The sequence below is a fragment of the Netta rufina genome, assembly GCF_964035555.1.
Source record: "Netta rufina genome assembly, chromosome: 1".
NCBI lineage: Eukaryota > Metazoa > Chordata > Aves > Anseriformes > Anatidae > Netta > Netta rufina.
The window spans coordinates 30,137,041-30,160,084 of NC_140123.1; the positions used below are offsets into that span (position 1 = coordinate 30,137,041).

Genomic DNA, 23,044 nt, shown 5'->3' on the forward strand with positions numbered 1-23,044 from the left:
CTATTTAGATACTCTAACAGGAGATGTTTTAGATACTCTAGGAGGTTGTATGGAATGTAGAGGGAAATAAAAAAAAATAACAGCTTGTTTTGGTTTCTTTAGCCCAGTTTGTAAGGACAGCACTGTTCTTTCATGTGACCTTTATTCTTTCATATTACATTTATTCTAACGTGCCAATCAGTGAGAAATAAAATTGACAAAATGCTGTACACCATACTTCTACAGCAGATCCTGGGGTCTTGTAGTTTTGACTCTAGTCAGTTAATAAGTTCAGACATCAGCATCCTTCTTCACAGATCTGTTTTCAGGATTGGTGCCTAGTCTCCATTTTTTATTTATTTTTTATCACTTAGGTTAAAAATATTTTGGTTATAGATCATGTTATTGTTTTTCATTTTTATTTTTAAATGTTAGTGCTTAAATATTTAATCAATAGCTACTTTATATAAATTGGAAAGAGCTTTTCATTCACATATACTGGCACACAAAATGTCTATTTATTTCTGAACCATACTGCACCGCAAGTCCTTTGTTATAAAATAAGACTTCCTGGAGGCCTTTAAAATAATATAAGCCAATATTTGTCTTTGAACATGAATGTATATTCTGAGAAGACCAGAACCATCCTCCCCGAACATGTTTCTTCATTTTGTCTGAATCGAAGTTGTATCTCACATCCTCTATGGTATGAATTAATCTGTTTCAATCTAGCTTTTCTTGAAACCAGCATTTTCTCATGTTTCATAGTATATTTTCAGATGAGCCTCTATTGTCCACTGGTAGTGTTTGAGTCTGACAGGTGGAAGACTCAGGTTCCAGCACATACCCCAATCACCCTTCCACTATTTTACATGAACAGCCTCCCAAAGAGATGCAAGTCACATGGATCATCGTGAAGTCCTAATCACAAGGCTTTGCACTGGTTGCTTACAACATTTGCTGACAAGGGTTATGCAGATGAGGTTTATTGTTTGCTGAACAGCCATAGCAATTAGAAATAGAGACAGCACATTTTGTGCTGGGGTAAGAGGTTGGCAGGCTAGCATCAGCTCATGTTAATGTGTCTGCAGTGTACGTTAGCATATGGAGCCTGTTCTAGATCTCTGACAGCACTATCCAGGAGCTTCAGCATTAGAACTGGCTGACTGGAGCCAGTGTGGGCATCTCCAAGCACTCCACTGAGTATTCATAGATTAACCAATAGATCCATCTTCTTCTGTGTTAATTTTAGAGAGCACATGGAATCTCAAACTATGCACTATACGATCTATTTCTGTACAATTTACCTTTACCAACCTTCTCCCTTGGTGTAGATAGCTTAGATGGCAGCTTAGGAGGCAGAGGTCTACGAAGTAGTTTCGGCTGCTCATCCATTTTCTGCTTTGCCTCTGATCTTGACAGATGACTGCAGAGGTTTCAAAATAAACAAACAAACAAACAAACAAACAAACAAATAAATAAATCTGACAAGTCAAAACAAAAGACATAGGCATTTCCAGTTTAATGTGCCGAACTATTAATGTCTGCTCGTATAAACTGGGTGATAGAAGAATCATGAAACAGGACAAGTAGCCAAAAAGGGAGATTTGTTCTTTTAGTGACTGATTCAGCAGTTTTTCTAATTATCGTTAGTGTTTCAGGAAATAAATCAGTGATATTATTAAAAAAAATAAATCTAAAAGAGCTATTCTATTAACCTTGAAACGTTTGCATTAAAGAATGATTTTCAGCACCTCTGTCACAGGAGGTGAAGCAATCAGAGCTTCTCATCTCTGAGGAAAAGGAGGCACAGGAAATTAGAGAAACACCCCACGTTAAGCATTCTGAAATCTCCCGGAAACAGGTTTTCTGCTGCATAAACAGATTTAATAAGAGCAACAGTTAACACTGGTAAAAAGGGAAAAAAAAAAAAAAGGCCAAGTATGCAAATAGCTTCTGTCTTATTAGTTCATGAATGCCTGTAATGATACTGAATTCAATCACAGAACTACCAATTTGGTGTCAGAAGTCCACTCATTAGTAGCTAAGTTTAGCACATTTCTGATTTCCAGTAATTTTCAAGATTATCTATGTCCCAAGTTACAGGGCTTAGGCTTTTTATTTTTAATTTTTTGGTGTAGGGCTAATAACATGTAAGACATCACACACTATAAAGACTCTGCCCTAAAGAACTTGAAATCAGAAGGGGAACACAAAGACAAACCAATGATGAAAGTGACTTTGAAGAGAAACTAAAAGTGCAATCATCAGGAAGCTATTGGCTCACAGGAAGATACACAAAGATTAAGAAAATTCTCACATACAGTTAGAAACAAGGGGATCTGTAGGCAAAGAAAAAAAAAGAAGTTTCAAATATTTATTTGGAAAGTACATAAACTTGAGACTTCAGTACAACTTTGCATGTGGAAAAAATTCACTTAAATAAAGTGCAGCATTATGCAAATTGTGATGAAAAGAACAAAAATATGCATTGAAGAATGAACACAGTCCTGAAGCACGTAAGGAGGTCCAAGATCAGATTTGAGACAGCTTATGGACTAGTAACTACACTGACTTACTTGGTAACTAGAACAAAATAAGGGGATGGAGAAAGGAAGAAGCAGGAGAAGCTTAAAAAGGGAGCCTGGAGTTCAATTTTCATGTTGAGTTTAAGTGGTCAAATATTGCAACAAGATGAGCTACCACTGCACAAAAATAACCACAATGTGGCATGGTTGACACCTACTAGAGGCACAGTAGGAATATAAACAAACAAAAAAAATGGACTACAGAAAAAAATACACAATGCAGGAATTATTACAAAGCCAAAGCTGAATTTCAAGAACAGGAGAAAAACACTCCATGGCTATGTCTGGTCTTCCCAGGTGATACACTGCATGTTATCATCCCAGCCTTTCACTCTGATCAAAAAAATTCACGTTGGGCCAGGAGGGTTGACTATGAGGTCCGAGCAGATTACTCTTACTAGTAGAGTTGCAACCAGTCTGATCTTGAAAACCTCCAAGGATGGAGACCTCACAACCCTCGGGGCAACCTCTGCACCTCCTTCCAATGCTGATATAAAAATCGAGACGTAGAATTCATACCCGGAAAACGCACACATCTAAACATAGAAATATGTTCTTGGTTTCTTTCCTGTGTAGGCAGCCTGGGTTGAAGCAGGCTGGCAGGTCGAGGAGGGAGAGAAATGCTCTAAAACTTAGTTAAGAAGGAATCATCAGTGCCTTGAGCTCAGACAAGAAACCCTGCTGCTTTTGGCAGGGCTGGATGTAAGAGTTGTTCCAGATGTTCAAGACAGGAAAGATAAAGCCAAGGGAGAGAGAACTTGATTTTCTCATGAGATAACACCGGCCACTATAAATAGCCAAATTCTAGGTAAAAATCCAAGTGAGAGCAGAAGCAAGAAGTTGAAAGACTGTGGCCACAAAAACACAGCTGTGGTTGCAACTGTAGGTCTAATTTAGCTCGGGAGAGCAGTCAGCAGAGCCAACGATGCTGAAGACGGGAAGGAGCACATCAGAAGCGGGGAAATTCAGCCTGGTGAAGGCAAAGACCTTGAGACAGCAGTGAAGCCAGCGGATGGAGAAGAGGAGACAATTTATGGACATGTCATGAAGAGAGATTTTAGGTGAGGATCCAAGGAAGCCTTAGATGTAGCCACCTCCTACCCTGAGCACAACTAATTTTTGTGGTTCACCCATTCCTGGCCATGCTGTGCACCCCAATACGAATCCAGGCACCCCCCTCCCCAGGAGCAGCCCCCCGCACCCTGCTGGGCGGGGGCTTCCCCTCCGCCACACAAAATGGCGGACACCCTCCCACCGCGGGGGGGGCGGGCACAGTTAGAACACGGTGGGCTGGGCTTAGTGACGAGGGCGTGGTTTAACAACAAAAGGGGCGGGGTTTCGGTAGAAAGGGGGCGTGGTTTATCTGCAAAGGGGGCGTGGCCTGGTGTGGCGCGGGCGGGAACTGGCGGCGTGGCCGCGGCAGCCCGCCCGCCCCCCGCCGGCACCGCCTGCCGCAGCGTGCCTCCTCGCCGGTAATTACCCTCGCTGCCTGTTCTTATTTATCACTATTCTTCTTATTATTTTTATTTTATTTTCCACGAGGGGGGAGGAAATTCAATTAATAATTGATTAAATTATTAAATTAATTTAAAGCGAGCCGCCGGGCGCTTGCACCGCTGTGCCGGTCCCGCTGTTTGTAGGGTCGGGGCGGCTGGGGGCGTGTGCCGGAGCCCCCCCGGGGTTGGCATCGAGCTGGATGGAGCTGCAATATAACAGAGGCATCGCGGGGGGTGGAAGCGCCGTGCCCCCCGGTGCCCGTCCCCGCAGGGTTGAGGGTGCGGTGCCAGCCGGGGCGAGGGGGGGCAGAGCCCGTCGGTGAGCCTCGGAGGCTGGGTTGGTGCTGGGAGACCCGGCACTGCAGCCCCGAGGTGGGCAGCCCCCCGTGGATGAGGTGCGACGGAGGTGTCGGTGGAATAAAGTCAGTTTTGAAGGGTTTGGAAATAGGGGAGAGGGTAAAGAGGGGGCCAGGAGGGTTTGGAGGCAGGGGGAGATGCTCTGAGCATCTCTATGTGCTGAAGGCAGGTTGTGTTTCGGGACTGATGAGTAGCCTGTATCTGGGTTGTGCCAACGCTACCCACCCGCCATCATCTCCCGTGTCAGAAAGTACTTAGCCGATACCTTCAATCCTAGTATTTATTTCTTAAATTCCTTTTTGTCCACAGGGTCCCACTAAAGACAACTTCTTTATAAGCAGTAATAGTTTGGAGAATATCTGAAGGTCATTTCCTTTGACTCACTATGGAAATGAAGAAGCTGTTTTGCATGTTGCAGATGACTCTGCTGTTTGTCCCCTCTCTGCAAGGTTATAACGTTTTCCTACCCGACTGGCAGCAATCAATGTCCCTGTCTTGCCTCTGCTTCTGCTCCTCCCTTGTGCATATCGCGCTGCGTAAAGGTTAGTGAGTGGAGTAGGCTGAGGGAGAAATTTGGGTCTCTTTCTACAGAAGAAGCCGTGTAAATGAAATCCAAGGTATGGCTGCAGCCCGCATAGCAGGCACCAGCGGGGAATTATTTACGTAACGCACCAAGGCATTTACATTTTCTTAACGTAGTCATCACTCAAGGATCGATCCTGTGCCCGAGTGATTTATTTGATCGCTTGCTTCCGTGCTTGGCGTTACAAGCTGAAAAGCAAAGTGGCACAGCTAAGAAATACCTCTGATGTCCACGCCGTGAGCCCTCCCGTGTTAGACTGTAAGCTCTTTTGGGCAGGTCTGGTGGTGGCACCATCAGCACCACAGCAGTGTTGGTGGCATCTCCACCCAGGTGTGGCCACCAGGGGCCCAAGGTCTGCCTGGTGGGACACGCCACCTCCAGCTCCATCACCCTGTTCTGTGGGAGGCTGATGGATGCCTTTGGGTCTGGGGGTAGGGTAGGACCAGGGTGAGCATCCAGACCTGGGAGCACGTCTGGGCTCCCGAGTCCTCTGGTTGGATGCAGGCATGAGTGCTGAAGATGATGCCCGTGAGGAAGGCTGACCAGAAGGAGACTGGAGTCCTCCTGCTGAAACATTTCGTGTGTGTTTGTACTGTTGATGACTATATTGGCTTGCAGTCTTCCCATTAAATTAAATGTGAGGTTTTTGTGACCGGCAGTAGGCATAATCCAACAAACCCTAGCCAAAATTGGTAATTTTTCTTTGCTTGAGCAGGGTTCATAGTTTTGCTAACATCCACTGAGCCAGGTGTGAGCTGATGGTGAAGCAGGTGATGGTAGCACGGTAGCACGACCCCAGTGGCTGAGGTGTACTGGCTTCTGCCAGGCTGGAGGGGTCCTTTTGGGCAGTGCCACTGGTCTGTCTGGGTTGACTGGTTGGATGGTGTATCTGTAAGCTGCCTCCAAAATTACCCCTCTCTTCTAACGATCATTAAGATGCACTAATTGTGAGTGAGGAGGTCAACAACAGCCCTGTAATAAATCTAAATGTTGTTCCCGAGTTAGAAAACAAGGTGCAGCTCCCCTTCCACGGTGCTTCCTTGCTGCTACTGCCTTCTCCCTTGCCACTGTCTTGATGACAGAGCTGCGATTCCTGAATTTTCCTGCCTGCAATGCATGTTTCAGGTAGCCCTTGCTCCATTAAAGGTGTGATGATAAAAAATATAAGCCCTGACATAACTCATAGCCTCATCAATGCAAAATCAGGAAGGAGCTGCGGAGAACTGTAGGCAGCTCTGTTGGGAGCACGTGTTGGGAGATCCAGGGGAAGGGCTTGGAGATAAACTTCTTTTGCCACTCTGCCTGTATGTGTAACCTGTGCTGTTGATAAATAACACAACTTTTAATTTTGAATTTGTTTTACAGATGATCGTCATTTTTTTCCTCATGATTTGTGTAATCATTCATCAGAAATTTTATTCTTTCCCATGTTATTACAGAATCTGTATTTCAGTTTTGAGGGCTGGGTGAAATAAGTACCAGTCACAGCAGTGTGGGTAACCAAAATAGACTGATTTTATCTGAGAAGGCGCTAGACTAGCGTGCTGCAACTCCGCCTGCTGACCTTTAGTGCTGGAGACCCAGGGAGCACGACTGGAAAATTCACAAATCAGTAATAGCATTACGAGGTGGACTTGAGGGATGGTTTTCCAAATTGCTGCTGTGGTGTGCAAAGAAAACATCTGCTGCTTTCCTCCCTGTATTCTGCTTTTCTCAGGCTCTCCCCGTGCTGCCTGTGAGCAGGGCCCTGAGGTTGGTCCTGCTGCATGCAGGCGTAGGGACCTGAGTGGGGTGCTCGGTGCCAGGGAGTGGGAATACTCCCTGTGTAAATAAATGTCTGTCGTCTGTGGGCCTCTTCTCCTTCCCAGTGTCTGTGCTCTGGTGACCCTTAACATTTACAGTGCACTAATTTCCTTCTCTCTTAATGGGAAGACAGCTAGTCCACTTAATCAGCATTCTGAATAAACCCATTTTATGTTTTAATCTGTTTTGGCCATGTTTAATGTGTTCCGATTGTGATCATCCTTACACTTCCTTTTTTTTTTTTTTTTCTTTTGTGGGTTTTAGTCTGAATCTATACTTAATGTATTTCCCCAGTTCATGTTTTCTTAGCTGAAAATTTCTGTATCTTTGTTCATTTTTGTTATTGAGCCTCAGACTGTGAATGTATGCCATTGGCAACTACTGCTTCAGGAAGCCAAGCAAGTAGTTTTTTAGGGTTTTCTTCCGCAAACAGAAGCTCAGAAGAAGGTCAAAACATTCCTTTGTGTCCTGCAAGCCCTTATCCTGCAGAAGGTCAATCATTTTGGCTGGGAACAGTCGTACCTATGAGCTGAGTAAGCATGTGTGCTTTCACATCAGAAAAGTTTCCTTCCTTGTAGCATTGTGTTTTCATGTCACCCCCGAGCAGGAGATTCGAGGAGGTGACTCCAGAGGTCCCTTCCAACCAACACATCCCTGGTCCTTGTTAGCTTGTTAATGCTGGGTACCACAGGATGGAAAAGCATGGTTAAAAGTCCTGTGTCAACATATTTGGGACAGCAGTATGGCAGCACATGACGTTGAAGTCAGTGAGGTCCGAAAGGTTTTGAAAAGGAGGCCGGAATCATTTCTGGAATTGATTTCCCCATAGATCAAACACAGTAAAATTGTGGTAAGGATGTGTTTGTTTCAGAGACTTGAGTATTTTACAGAATGGCTTTGCTCCTGTAAACAGAAATAGCCTATATCTTATCAAAACGGAATGTCTTGCCTCGATACAGTTCCTGTCACCTTCCTGTTATGTTGATTAACCTAGAAATGAAAGCAGTTTTGTTAACTTGTTTTTTTTTTTTCTTTTTTACAAATGCTTGTTGCTATGTTGGGATGGGATTCCTGATCCTTATCAATAGCAGAAAAAAATACAGGAGAATTTTCCTTTTCTTGCACGTACTGATAAAAGGGAGCCAGCATGCTGGGTAAGAGTGGAACCGAGTAGCATTACTTTGGATTGAGGAAAGGATGTGTTCTGGGAAAAAAAAAAAAAAAAAAAAAAGAGCTGCTGCTTTTTCTTCTACCTTTTTTTTTTCTTTCATAGTTTTATATGACTTTATTTATCATGTTAAATAAGGAAAAATGCAAAACCCAACAAGTGTCTTCTCTTAAGCAGAAGTCTCGAGTTGAATCAGTGAAGACATATCTAAAAATAGAAGCAACTTCTTTATTTCAGGGTTATGAAAAGATATGTGACTAAATGCTCTAATTTTTATATAAACAGAAGTTTCTGATTGACTCTAGGAAGTTGCCAACACAGTTTTTCTTCTGTTGCTTATGAGAAGGAACTCAACAGATGAGATTTCAGTGGATCTTCCAGGCAAACACTTCTTTGCATTTGTAATGAAATAAATGATTTAAGCCTTATATTGAAATGTCATTTCAAGCTATGCAGCCTTTTCCCTACTTTTGAATTTGAAAGCATCTTGCTCCTAAGTGTCAGCAAAATTTTCTAGCATTTCTGCCCTGTTGTTGTACACAGCCCTGGCTTGCCGATGTTCTGTAAGGAGAAACTTGAAGTACAGTTTGTGATATTTTAATCATGAAATATTGATAATAAAGGCTTGCAAATGTACTTAGTAGTTAACTTTGGCAGACTATTTTTTTTTCTTCTTTCATGACCCATATATTTGCTGCTACATTTACAAAAGGGGCAATGTGGCTTCAGTCTGTAGTTTTCCCACCTGTGTATCTCAGAGTTTTCAAAATAAAACTTAGGTTTTAGAGTACCCAGTTTAAGACATGAAAAAAAAAAATAGACAAATCTCTGGAAAGTGCTGACAAGCTGCTGTCAGAAAGCTGTGCTCTGTAAGGTCCGAGGGAAGAAGATGCATCCAAGCTTTCTGAAAGTCTCATGGACCAGATGTTCTTGGAAGTCCTCCAAATCAGGCCCTCAGAGTTCGTGCATTTCCACTCACAGTTAGCCCAAACAGCAAAGACCATACAGGATAAGTGGAAGTAGCTTGAATTAAGCTTTGCAGGTACAGGGAGGTCATTTGCATGTATGTGACTTGATCAGCTTGGCTTTAATGAGCAAAGCTAATCAGAGCTGTGATTAATACAAGGAGTGTAAGCAGGGACAAGCAATGGGTGATAATCCTGGAATATGTATTTCTGCCAGTGAATTAAAATGAAGGAGTTTAAGTTTTCCTTAAATAAAATAATACGGTTTCTCCTAACTACTCTATGTTAAAATACACCCACTTGCCAAGCAGGCTGGCGGGATTAACCGTGTACAGGAGCATGGTGATGTCCCTTCCCCCTGGTGGGAGAGCCCTGCGATGCCATCAAGTGATAAGCCTGGGACATCTGCCTGTAATCTTCTGCAGTAGTTACACCTCACGAGAGAGAGATGCTGCAAGGGGACAGAGGAATTAACACTGTGCTACTCCCTTCCTGATGAGGTGGGGTTGGCAGCTACTTAGGGTCTCCCATGCTCATTAGATCTTGTTTCTCAGAACTAGCACTGACCAGAAACTCTAAGAAGAAGCTATCTTCGAATATGCACATCCTGATATTCACAAGAGTTGCTGGATTTTACGTAGTACCAGAGTTGTCAGTATGTCAATTATTTGGGGCGAATAACTGAAAGTCCTGCACAGGGAAAATAATCTTTTGCACATTTTTCTTTTTTACAACAGTAAACATTGTACCGGATGGGGCAGTAATCAGTTCTGTTATTTTTATATCGCAAATAAAGATCTTGTATCTTCTGTTTGCCTAAGAGAAATTGCTATATCAAAACAGAGGTACTTGTCAGAAAATGAGAAAGATATCTATAGTCAGAGAAGGAAAATGCCCTTTCTAAATATCCTTTAGACTCACCTTCAGTCTCCTGTAAATATCAGGGTAACTGCCACGTTTTTCATCCGATTTCCAGTATCAGAAGGAATCAAAATATTTTAAGGACTACCATCCTTCTGCCTTCTTTTCCTTTTGGGGTGTTCACTCAGTTAAAAAAGCAATGTAGTCTTAATGCAGTGTCAGACCAGAAAGCCCCTCTGATGCTCCCACCAGTGATACTACATACAGAGGTGAAAAAAACATCAGTTTTTCAAGACAATTAAAAAGCAGTCCTCCCATGAAGAATGCCATTTTACACTGATGTTCAGATAACCCCTCCTGCCCTTGCTGCAGAGCTTTGCATTTGCCTTTGTGTGTGGTTCTCATTTGCATCTCAATATCTACTTTCCTAATTACGTGCCCCACGCAGACATGTGGCAAGTTTTGGGCAAGCAAAGAAAATTTTAGGAGAGGATGGACTGTCCAGTGGTTAAACCACTATGCCAAGCCATGAGAGATTTCTCTCATAGACATACATACATGTACATATGTCTATATATGTAATATGTATGTTCTTGAATAGAAGCAGAATACATTAACTAGTTGCCACGATATTGCTACCAGCATTTGAGCTAGTTCGTTTAAGGTGGAATTTGAAGACTCCTGCATTTGTCCAGGTACACAGAACCCATGTATTTATAGAATATCTATAGAAATATTGGGCAGAAAAATGTGACTTTTCCTTAAATGCTCATTTTCAAGGATTTTACTGTATGCAAGGCAACTTACCTCCCTTTCATTCATTACCCAACATCTCTTGCAACATTGCAGGAATATTGGGCATAGAATAGCTTGAGAATCATGGTTCACGTGCCAGATGTCCTCTTGGACATGGCCAGAAATGCACTTACCAGAGGTGTCCCTGAGCTTTAAGGAGAAAAACTGCGTACCAAAGTCTCACTGGGGTGTGGATATGCACTTATTTTTAAACTGAAAGGTAGCAGCTCTTCAGGAAACAGAGCTTACAACACACAGCTGAAACTACTGAGGAACTGTAAACAAGCTGAGCTGCTAAATCTAGTCTTTGCAATGGCACCTGCAAACCCTCTTCTTCAAACATGATTTGCAAGTCAGAGCCTCCAGCATGCAGTCACCATGTCGGTGTGCTGCATGGGAACACTGGGTGCTACTCCTCTTACTGTGATATTAGGCAAGATTTGTTCGTGCTGGGTTGTTGCAGGCCATCAGAGCCATTCTCCATCCAGTCTTTTCATCCTTTTCCTGTTCCAGTTGCAGAAGAAACTCTTTGCTCCTTATATGAAGCTTGTAACTCACCAGGTTAAGAAAGGGAAAGAGACGCCTGAAGGAGCATTGAACCAGCCAAGGCAGGTGTAACCAGCAGGTAGACTGATTCTGCCACTCTGAAGCCCTCTTTCACTTCAGCTATTTGGTGATTTGTGCCAATCTTTGTCTCAGTGGTGCTCCATCTCTCCTACCTGTGTGTCCTTTAGCCCTGGCTAGCAAAAGGGATCGAAGTGGTAGTTGATGCTCCCGCTTTCTCCTTTCCTCCACCCTAAGCATCTCTGCTTCTTGGGTATGAGCATGCAGGCAAAATAAGGTCAACACAAAGATGCTAAGATACAAAAACTCCACAGCCATCTCCCTGCCCCAAAAGTCCAAGCTGTCTGGGATCCCACAATTGTTGGTGAGGCTGAATGTCACCACAGGCATGTGACCAGCGAGTCCTGGTTTGTAAGGCTACCTCCAAAACGTGTTTGGAGGCCTCTTTGTCTTGGAACCAGAAAATCCTACTGCTCAGGTGGCATTCCTGGCGCCCATCCACCCTCCATGCACCAAACCTCCTCAGGGTGTCCATGCAGGGAGCTGCCTGGCAGAGCTTGGCTTTCATCCATGACCTGTGAGAGCACAGAGGGCCTTGCTGGGATGCCTGAGGAGCATCACGAGGGTAGCACGGGGCTCTCAGCTTCAAGCTTTGCTGGCTCAATGGCTTGGTTTCTGAATTCTTGTCACCATCTACACACACACACCATCACTGTGGTTGTGGTGGTTTCTTGTGTTGCCAAACTGTTTAGCACTGCAGTTGCCCCCATGCCTCCCGAGTGCTGTGTCTGAAGAGCAATTAATGTTTGCTTCAACTTTGTCTTTTAGATAACACTCCAGAGCTCATGTTTTGTGCTCTTTTCTAAGAGCAGTTGTTTAGGGGCTCTTTCGAGTCTTCTGGCGTTTGAAAACCCACCCGATGACTTTGTCTTGTTATTTTTTGGTGCACGCTCGCCACGGTGGCACAGAAAATGGAGCAGCCAAGTGCAAAGGCAAAGAAGATAAATTGTTCAGCTTGTCTGAGGGTCTGCTCTGCCCATTTTCCAGGAGCAAAGGCTACTCTTCTATGACACCCATTTGTAGCAACACAGGCAGCATCTCTGTGAGAAAACTCACACCACCTAGTACGTGTCTGGCACTTCACTCTTGGTACTTGCCTTTGACTGGAGGATCTTCCATCTCTCTGCGTGCTCCCTCAAAGATCTTCCACTCTAAGCAGTCAGGGAAAATAAAGCCTAGTTTTCTTTTTCACATCATGTACCTTTGGTATGATCGCTAACTTAATTATTACCCCAATGTTTTAGGTGCTCACAATGTTTGCCACTTTTGCTGCCGAAACCTGGCTACTGCTCCCTGTGGACTTCAGAATAGGGGAGATGCATCTTCAGACTGGTTCCTTTTGAGAGCGTGTCCACATCTCTTCAGCATTGTCTCAGTTGAGCTTCCAAGAGGTGTCAATGCCAACCACTGGGACAGGAAGGATTTTGACCAACAAGATGAAAAGAATGCAAAAATCTTGGTTTTGCTTATTTGAGATAAGCAAAGCTAGTGCTGGGAGCTTGAAGGAATCAAAAGTCTGTCTTTGTTGGGCTTGGGCTGAAGCAGAAGACCAGCAGTAATTGGTGTTCATGATACTAGCTGGCAGGGAGATGCAGAAATGTCTCCCCATTCCCAATTTTTTTTGCCCTCTTTTTTGTCATGGAAGGGATTCATCCCAAATATAAACTCTAATTCTGGTTTTCTTAGCCACCATCTAAAACCATTGCTGAGATCAGATTTGTCAGGAAAAAGGGTGGCATTATACACATCCTTTTTCCAAAAATCGAGATACACCAGGTAAGAGTCTCTTGGATTCAGGATCTTCATATTAAGGCTTTTGTCAAAAGCCTGGCCTCAGCTACCTCCCATGATTGATTTCTGACCTAATGCCTCCATCAAAACAAACAAAAAACACAAAACACAATCCAACATTTTTATTTATTTATTTTTATTTTATTTTATTTTTTTGTCATCCTGCAGCTTCAGCTTAGTTCTGGCTTTCATCCTTCACCTGCAGAAGGGTGGTGAGCCCCCCGATGCAGAGCCTGCTCTGAACACAGCTGTGGTGAGACTGGAAATGAAACCCCATGGTTTGGGCATTTTCTCTCCAGATTCTGTACTGAGGATTTCTTTTTTTTTTTTTTCTTCTTTTTTTTTTTTTTTCTTCTTTTTTTTTTTTTTCTGGCACATATGGGAGAAACACAGCAAGTTCCTCCTAGGGGAGGCAAACTTCCCCTCCAGACGAGGAACTAATAACTGCTTTAAGGAGTTTCTGAGCTGCAGCGTGCGGTGGTTTCAGTGCAGAATTTTGGGCCACTGACCACAGGCTTGGAAGATGCATGTGAGATGCTGCAAGAAGTGGGGCTTCTGAGCTGAACGCCCTTGGAAATATTAAGAGCATTGACAGCAGAGCAGCATGTGGGAGTAAGTGAACAGAAACTGCTAGGGTAGGAGTCCAAGGAGTGAGGAAATGGCAGGAGATAAGAAAAAATGCAGAAAATGCGCAAAGGGAAAATGAGAGAATAAAGGGAAACATGGAAAAAAAAAAAAAAAAAAGAGGAAGAGATACAGGAATATGGCTTTTAAAGAAGCTGAGTGATGAAAAACAAGTTCACAGCAAAGCAAAATGTCTAGGAAGTTACATTTTCCAACATTTAAAATCATTTAAAATCAAAGCGTAGTGATAAAGTATAAAAGAGGGTATATATGCAAGCGTGCCTGCGTGCACACAACATTTTGTTCAGTCATGCAGGTGTTGGTGTGCAGGTTCCCTTCTGGATATAAAGCAAAACGAATCACTCTTTTCTGAAACCGTTGGCAAAAAGCCCAAAGGGGAGAACTTGTTCTGGAGAGCATCTGTAAACATTTTTCCCCCTGCCTTTGCAGCAGTTTGCAGCAGAAGACAGGTCCTTGAAATGCTTGTGGTAGAATTGCGGCGCCTCTGCTCCCAGCACGAGTGCTTTATCTTTGCCACGACACCTTCCCCAGGCACACATCCTCCCCTTGCCTGCACCACAGGAAGGGGAGGATGGGTTGGGAAGCCCATTTTGCTGCAGTGCCAAAGCCATCAGAAAGTGACATTGAGGCTGTAAGTCTGACAAATAGATGAGAAGGTCACTTAGCTATGAGATAGCTTCTTAAAAATGAGATCCAGATGCTCAAAAATCATGGCTATGTTTCCTCCCATCTTTGCAAAAGCAACTGTCATAATAATTATAATTAAAGTATTTTTTCCTTCTGTTTCTCTATGCTTTTTACTTTTGCAAGCCTCTGAGCTACTGAAATCATGTTCTCACTCTTTTCTCCCAATCAAAAAGCTGAGATGTTTCCTGAAAGAAACACATAACAGCTTGCAAACCGACTGAGTCAGGGTCTAGCTGAAACTCTGATTTTCAGAGGAGTGAAAACAAAATCCTGAGAGCCAGTATTGTTTAAACAGCATCTGAGAATGCTACTTAAGAACCTCTTTCCTTCTGGAAATGGATGTATCAGTTCATAGGGTTGCTGTCGATGACTGTTTGAGAGATGGGAATCCAGTATTTTTCTGTGAGAGCCTGAGGAGTGTTGCTGCGTTCTCTCCACTCCATCCAGATCCATGGAAAGCTGCGGCCCTGGCTGCTCTTTTCTGCATTAATAATGGCCAGACTTTTCAAACCTCTTCTTCTTTCCCCCCCACCAAGTAAAACCTAAGATTAGCTCATGTACTGGTATTAATATTTCACTAGAACTCCCCATTGCAACAAATGGATAATTCTGCTCAATAATTCATGCTTGGGTGTAGCCTATTAAATTTGTATTGGGGTGTACACTTTCATGTTACTTATTTATTATTGCTTTCATTTTAGTGGAGGTTTTTTTCTATGCTATTTCAATTTTCACTCGCTTAAATGCCTCTCCTTCAAAGTTCAGACTGCTTGCAGGAAATTAATCTCATTCCTTATGCCTTGTAAGTAAGGCTGAGCTCTTCCTGGAAGCGTCTGGGACTTGGCCATAAGAAAAACCTTCAGGCACAAATGATTTGATGGAGCTAATGATGGTGGGGCAGATGATTTTGGAACTTGGGTGCCAAGACTGGCAGCCAAAAGTTCACCCACGGCCTCAGAGCTATCTGGTTTTTGCTTTACGGAGATGTTTGGTTACTTCTGTTGAGGGAGCAACCTGCTCCAAGATCCGTGATTGATAATTGCACAATCTGCTCCTCTGCCAACAGGCACTATTCTCTTCTAGGTCCTGCACATGTGTTTTGAGGAGTATAAATCTTTCTATGCTGGTTGTACCCCCTCTTTAGGAGTGATCTTTTGCATTGCTTTGTGGAAACCGTCTCCTCACAGTACCTTTGCTCTGTGTGGCTCATTTGGATTACCAAATAGGACAACGGGTCAGTGAAACGAAAGTGAAGATTTCACTGGAACAGGCTCCCCAGGGAAGTGGTCACTGCACCGAGCCTGTCTGAATTTAAGAAGAGATTGGACTGTGCACTTAGTCACATGGTCTGAACTTTTGGGTAGACCTGTGCGGTGTCAAGAGTTGGACTTGATGATCCTTAAGGGTCCCTTCCAACTCAGGATATTCTATGATTCTGTGATTCTATGATTTCCTTACAAGACTCAAAGCCAGGTTTTTAGTTAGGAGTTTGGAAACTGGGAGCTACACAAGCAGGTAAGATCATAAAAAAGGCTCCCATCCTAGGTTTAATATGATGTTATCATCATGGTCATGCTCTAGGGGAAAGGGTAAGATTTGGAGACACTGCTTCTTGGAAAGACCCCACCAAAAACACTCTTCTCAATATGAGATAACTTTGTTTTACATGCCTGTATCTCCGTATGTGGCAGTGTACAAGCCCAGCTGAGGCTCCATGCGGCACAGCACCGCTGTGACTTGGCTGTTAAAAGAGGTCCATGGGCATAGATGGGTCCTGGCATCTCTTGGTACACCTCCTGGTGTTGGGGATCCTGTATGTCAGGGAATGAGAGCATGGTGGCATGTTCCAGCTGGAGGATCACTACTTCCTGCATGAATAGATTGAGACAAAGAGTGAGACGCTCTTGTTGCACCAACAGGTATTTCATGGTATCATGATATACCCCTCAAAAAGACTCCCAGTATCTGTATTGTGACAGGTTCAATGGGATCAACCATCACAGCTTTGCATTCTCAGGGCTTTTTCTGGCAGATGTAATGCAGGGTGAAAGCAGCATGAAAGGCATTATTTTTATATGCATTCTGCAAAGTCTCTCCTACACGTGGCATTTCAAGACACATCGCTAACATGGGCAGTCCCAGCAGCAGAGCAGCCTGCCCAAACAGATGTTACAGGTCGAATTACCAGCCCCTACCTGAGTGCTTGCCATCCAAGTAATGACTCTGGCTTCAGCAGAACCCATTTACCTGTCAACAACGTTTAAGTTCATGGGTCCACTTTCAGAAATGAGGCAGGAGTGTCAGTGCCGAAATTGCTAGTGGCTGCAGGAAGTGTCACCGACTTTAACAGGGACAAGAACAGGGTCACACTGAACAAAGATGTCGCTCAGATTGCATCAAACTGCAGTGGGAATTAGATCGGGTCCTCTGTATTTTTATAAGAACAAGATAATGCTCTAAATGAGTTCACTTATTAAATAATTTCCATTAATTTTGATTTGTCCTAGTTTTTCACAGACAACGAGGCTCCCCTCAAAGGGTTCATTTAAAATTGTGCTGTCATTGACACAAAGATATTTTGCAAGGTCCACAGGAGGCTTCCGTGGACATCTTGGAAGATCGTCCATCTGTCCACACGCCATGCCTTTCCTGGCCTGCGTATTTTCTTGGATGGACAACACGTACACAACCCGTGACTGTACCAGCCGTGGTACACTCCATCCACCGTGATGGACAGCTAAACTCCACCACAACTGCTCTCTCACTCCCCCTCCTCAAAGGGGAAGGGGAAGGAAGGGTTGGAGCGAGTCCTGATGTGGTGCCAGCACTGCTGAGCCACAGACACAACACAGGTGTTGTACCCATGCTGTTCTAGCTACAAATGCAGAGCACAGCACTGCATGGGCTGCTGCAGGGAAAGGTAACTCCATCCCAGCCAGACCCAGAACATCAGCAGAAGCAGGGAAGGTGTTACATTGTGTCAACATGTGATTTTCCAAAACACGTCTTTTGGAGAAATTCATTCGATGAAGCAGAAACTGTTTAGGGAAAGGCAAAGCCCTTGAGAGACTGCTGTGGGCAGTTACAAACACAAGGTCCAAGATGCGGCTATGCCAGAAGAGGCTGCCATGGGAATACCATTTATTAATTCCCACCAGGAAACTGTTCTTCCTCAGTGAGTTATTAGACACAATGCTTGATAATTTATGGCGCTTACTTTTGTAGACAATCTTAGCTGGTTCCTGATGTCTTTGCAACCCCTCCCTAACTTGTCTGCCTTTTGTGGAAGCACATTTCAAAGTAGCTTCGTTAGGAGTTTGGCTCTAAAAGTGGAGCTGTATGTCAAGTTTATTATGTTTTTTAATGCAGGAAAGCCATGGACATTTAACTCAGTATTGCAGTACATCCTATTGTGACACCAGCTTGTTCTGCTAACCGTAAGCGTGCCTTATTGCAAAATGCAAGCTACTTATTTTGAAGAGTTATGATTTAAAACTCTTCCAGAAAATAAATACTCTTAAAGATTGCCTGCAACGTTCTGCCCAGCGTAAGAAATTACATTAGAGGGATCATTGGCATACATTGTCCTACAATCATACATTGTCTGCAGTGCCACAAATGAACATAACATGGGTACAAGTTAACCAGTTGCAGGTAGGAGTTGATCGTTGTGTTGTACCAGCTAAATGTAATTCAATGCTGTCCAATGAAATTGTTATTTGTATGATGTTTCACAGATGTTCAGGGCAGAAATCAAATAGGGTACTGTGCCAGGACTTCAGCTGGAGTTGTGTGTAAAGATTACTTCAGTTTTATAACATTTGGTGAGGCAGCATGATTGGGTATGCACAGAGACATTCCAGCAGGCCTTGAAATAAGGCAGAAAAAGGGAATGGAATACATGGTCTGCATGGTAAATGCATCAAAATCTCTTGTTTACACTTGCTTTTAAATCCCATCTCCACTGTACTTGTATTTCTAAGCTTGCTAGAGCATTGTTTTAGCACAGCTGGTGCATATTGGGGTACATGCTGGTAAGAATCAGTGCTGTGTACTGATCACACAGGATTGAGTTCAGTCTAAGGAGGATGAATATAAAGTTAACATACATTAGAGTGGAAAATCTGAGTCTCTCACCTACCTTTTATATAAACTCTAACAACCCAAGAGAGGATGTTGCAAAAATGTCTGATAAGGAAACACATACCCCTGGTTTTCCTGTGCAAGGTGTTATATTTAAGGCATGCATTGTAACACCAAGTAATGGCGTGGAATTATCCATTTGGTGTCCTCTTCCCTGTCTCAGAAAAGATGTAGCATTCAAGGAGATGCTGTGCAGAGAACAATGGAAATAATAAGCGATTTTTTAAAAGCCTGCAAGGAGAAAGTTGCAGCAAACCTTTATCAGGCTGCTGTCAAACAGCCTAGTAAACAATGCAGAGGAGCTGTGGCTCTGTCTATCAAACAATGAAATACTGTAGTGGAGGTAGAGTAAGAGTGTCTCATTGCCTAATAATAAAAAGCCAAAGAGACCTTGTATTAAACTAAAAAGCAATTTAAATCACCATTCCTAATCTGCATAGTCACACCTTGGAAGACCTTCCCACACTGAGTGTGATGTTAAAATACAATGTGTTATTGCAATTAGAACAGAAATGCTCAGGGACGGGCAGAAATCATGGAAAATCTACAAGTGATGTCTGCACAGAGTCACTGTAAGAATATCAAAGGGATAATTGGGCATTTCTTTTTCTGATGGAAGAAAGTCTTCTGTTTTCAAAAATGCCTTGAACGCATTCCAGTGTAATTCTGAATATGGTGAACCTACGTGTGCTTGGATGGCATCTTAATTATGGGGATTTGTTCATGCAAAGATTTTTCTGAAGTCCTCTGCATCAGTATGTAGCTGATGGTCCAGCTGGTCTGACGAATCATGAATGACAGTTTTTTTCATGAAAGACACTCAGTTTGTTTCTCTTTTTTCAGCTGTATGATTTCAGAGGTAAAAGTCAGAACAGAAGTTATTTAAAAAGCTGAAGGTTGTCTCTCTGGCCTGTGGAAAGAGGTGGGAATTTTGCTGTTAAGGCAAGAAATTTCTTAAAATCCCCACGGGGCTGCTGAATCACTTTTGTATATTGACACTGTATTTTCAGTTCTCTCAAGGTTCTCTTAAACTCTGCGTCATCGGTGTTGAAAGGCAGCTGATGTTTGCATCCATTTTAAGCACTTTTTCCACTTGATCCTCAAGGTACCTGGGAAATGTGTCCTTGATGTTGGTGTCAGCTGTGTGGCTGCATGAGTGCCTTGTCCTATTTGAGGCTCCCCTGTACAAGGAAAACTGTAGGGAGCCACCAGGATGGCCAGGGGGATGAAGAACATGAGGTATGAGGGGAGGAGAAGAAGATTTGTTCAGGCTGTGGAGGAGAAAGAAGTCTGAGAATGACCTTCTTGCTGTCTACACCTGCCTAATTGGAGCTTATAGAGAAGATGGAGACTTTTTTTTTTCAGAGGTACACACTGGAAATAAGAGGTCACAAGTTGCAGCAAGGGAAATTCCAGCTGCATGCAAGGAAAAAAAGTTTTCACAGTCAGCGTAGTCAAACGTTGGCAGGTGTTGATAGAGATGCTGAAGAGTCTCTAACCATGGAGGCAGTGCCGCGAACGCCTCGACCTGACTTTACAGCCAGCCCTGCGTCGGGTGCAGGGGTGGGGCTGCAGGCTTTGATATTCGGTGATCCTAAAACGCAGCTGGTTTTATCGTGAAACAGAGAAGGTGTAAAATTGTGTGTGTGTATGCGCGCACTTAGTGGGAGAGAAAGGAACTGAAGAGGGGGTAAAAGAAATTATGAGGAAGTGGCGCGTATCAGACCTATTGTATGAGTAATGAAGTGATGAGGAGGGGAGACCAGAGAATGCTAAATTTCCTTATAAAGACAAAATCTATTTCACTATGACGTTTTGTCACCAGTCACTTCCCTCACGGGGCTCAGTCTTGGGCTTGCAGTCCTGGGCTCAAGCAGTTGCTCTGCAGAAGATTTTCTAGTCACGCTGTTTCGACATACTCCTCTGCAATTTACCAACCCACATTAAATTTTACTTTTTTAAGAAGTTCTCCCCTTTCCGTCGGACTGACGAGCACTTGCTCCAGCAGTTGGGACCCACAGCTTGAGCCCGGGAGGTAAGATCCCAGCACCTGCTGTTTTTTACACCCCTCGTTGAGCGTACGAGCAGTTGAACTGCACAGGAAATTGTGGTCGCCATGAAAAAGAAGTGCACATTCAGTATAAGCGTAATTATTTTCCAATTATCTTGTGCAGAGCATTTCTGCTGACCTTCGGGAAAGTATTGAGTGAATTTAATAGAGTAGAGAGGTCTATGGCTGAGCAGAGTGGCAGTCTTTGGACTTGCATTCGATGGCATTTGATTAATTTGGCGGGTTGTGAGATACTAATGAGCCGTTGTTTAGGTTGCAGAGAGGATCCTTGTAAAAGGGTGATTCTAATTCCAGCAGTGAGAAACACTGATTCTCAAATCTGATGTATTTTGGCCTGTATTGTGTGCACCACACTGTTAGGACATTCTTTGTAGGCTTTTACAAATTTGCTCTCGGTAAATCAAATTGATTCATGATTTTGGAGCATGATTGTAGTAGGGACTTCTGCTTAAAAAATCAGTAATATGGTGTGGTCCTAACATTTTATTTGCCTTTGAATATTTTGAGTGTTGAAATTGGTCTAACTTTCTTTGGGAGTTTAGAACAGGCTTTAGATAAACTTCGACTTGCAAATGTCTACAAAAATCTTAGGTAGTGCCATTGTGAACAGGAACATTTTTGCACTGTAAGAGCTGTAGACTTGCTGTTTTTGTCAGGTAGTAGTTTCCTCACTATGTGCATTTGGTTTGAACACTGTAAACTGACTCATAAGCCTGCAAGCAAGTTGACTTTTCAGACAAACAGAACCTAAGGTTTTCGTAGTGTTGGCAGCCACATTGGCCGACTGACCCCTCACTGCTGCAGGTACTGAGTGAAGATGATCTCTGTCAAACAGTAGATGAGATGGTGCTGTCAGAGATGCAGGTGGGTGCTCAGCAGATGGCTCTTCATCTTGATAAACACCCTGAAACCTCTTGTGTGGAGACACTCCAGCATGAACCACCTCCCTCCCCTCCCGCTCGTCAGACAGGAGGGGTTTGCCCTCTCAAGATGGCGCCAGAAGGGCTGTAGAGGTGCTGGCACCAGGGATGGGGCTCTTCTGGGTGAAGGGAAGACAAGAAAACCCCCTCTGTGGTGGGAAACTCCACCAAGAAGGGATGCTAGAGGCAGAAGGGACTGGGAAGTACCTGCTGGTAGTGATGGGGATTTCTGCTTCAGTCCTGACTGTGAGGTCCAGATTTACTTAGCTCAGGAGCTGAAGAAAGTGCTCACACAATAGGTCAAAAAAAAAACAAATCAAATCAAACCAAACCAAACCAAACCAAACCAAATCAAAACAATAGCAGGGATTCCATTACATTAAGATTTTTTAATCTGCTTCCTCAGTTGAAATCAAGTAAGAGTTTGGACTGAATACCTGTACGGCTACAAAGTGTTTGAGGTCCTATATATAATTTGTTGTATTTAAACAAGTCAAGTAGTGCTGCTTCTTCTTCCCGGCTCACAAAATCTACCTTGCATGCCATCACGTTTTATTATGCCACCGATTTTCTTAAAATCTTGTTCCCTTCTAATTACAGTTATAAGCAGCCTAACACTCAGCTGTGTAGCATGAGCAGAGTTATCTTGATAGAAATCCTACAGTAAAAATAATTACTATACTTTTTTAATTTAGGAAAGAACTTCAGAAAGTTGAGTAAAAAGGAAGGGGAGAGGTCAGGAAATTATAAGGCATTCAGAAATGCAGCTGATTTTCACGCTCTTATTCCTTTATGCAAAACATCAGACTCCAGTGACATGCTGATACAAAATGTAAAGTACTCCTCAAAAAGAAAAATATTTATGAAAGAAAAATGAAATGGCATTTAGCATCCTGAATTCAGCTGTGCTGTAGGGCTCTGTACTGGTCATTCTGTGCATCTTTTCAGTCATCAAAGGGGAGAGCTGCAGGACAGGAAATAAATTGCTCCAGGGCTTGCATTGGTTGAGCTCAGACCATTTCAAAGTTGCTCGCTGTGATGAATTAACAACGAGCATTAATTACCAAGAAATGTAGGGTGAAACAGGCATAGGTGAGGCAAAGTGCAGAGGAGAGGGTCATGGGCTCAGGGAAGCATGCCATAAAGCCAAATTTTTCTTCAGAGGGAATGGGCACAAGAGGATTCAGCCTCCTCCTGTTCCACTTACTGCTGTGGTTTCCCAGTGTAGACCCAGAGACCCTACGGTAAATCCAGGTGGAATCAGTCAAGTGCAAATGTATATTTATAATTTATATCTAAAAACATATCTCCATCTCCTTTTTATGGCTGGACTGTGTTTTTAATATTTTCCATGCATGTAGGAACCGTTTTCCTGCTAGTGATCTGGGAACACCATCCATGCTCTCCTTCTCTTGTATCAGATACTGGGTTTTTGCAGGAGATCAGGATCTGAGTCACAGGATGCTGTGACCAGACTTTCTGCCATCGTTTTGCGGCATGATGACTACCTTACGGGAACAGGAAGAGAGGCTTTTATCTGTCTGCCACAGGGTTTTGTATCCAGTCTG

At 43.3% G+C, this 23,044-nt stretch overlaps 1 protein-coding gene across 2 annotated transcripts in view; it reads left to right on the forward strand.

Moving 5' to 3' along the window:
• Positions 1–3,583: 3,583 nt before the first annotated feature.
• The window catches only part of LCP1 (lymphocyte cytosolic protein 1), a 46,093-nt gene continuing 26,632 nt past the window's right edge, over positions 3,584–23,044 (forward strand). The window contains exon 1 of one of the 2 annotated variants that reach the window (XM_084282211.1): positions 3,584–3,628. The gene's annotated coding sequence lies outside the window, so the exon portion shown is untranslated. Of the gene's footprint in view, positions 3,629–20,351; positions 20,521–23,044 lie in introns of those variants that run through there. The other variant, XM_084282210.1, reaches the window with a different exon arrangement.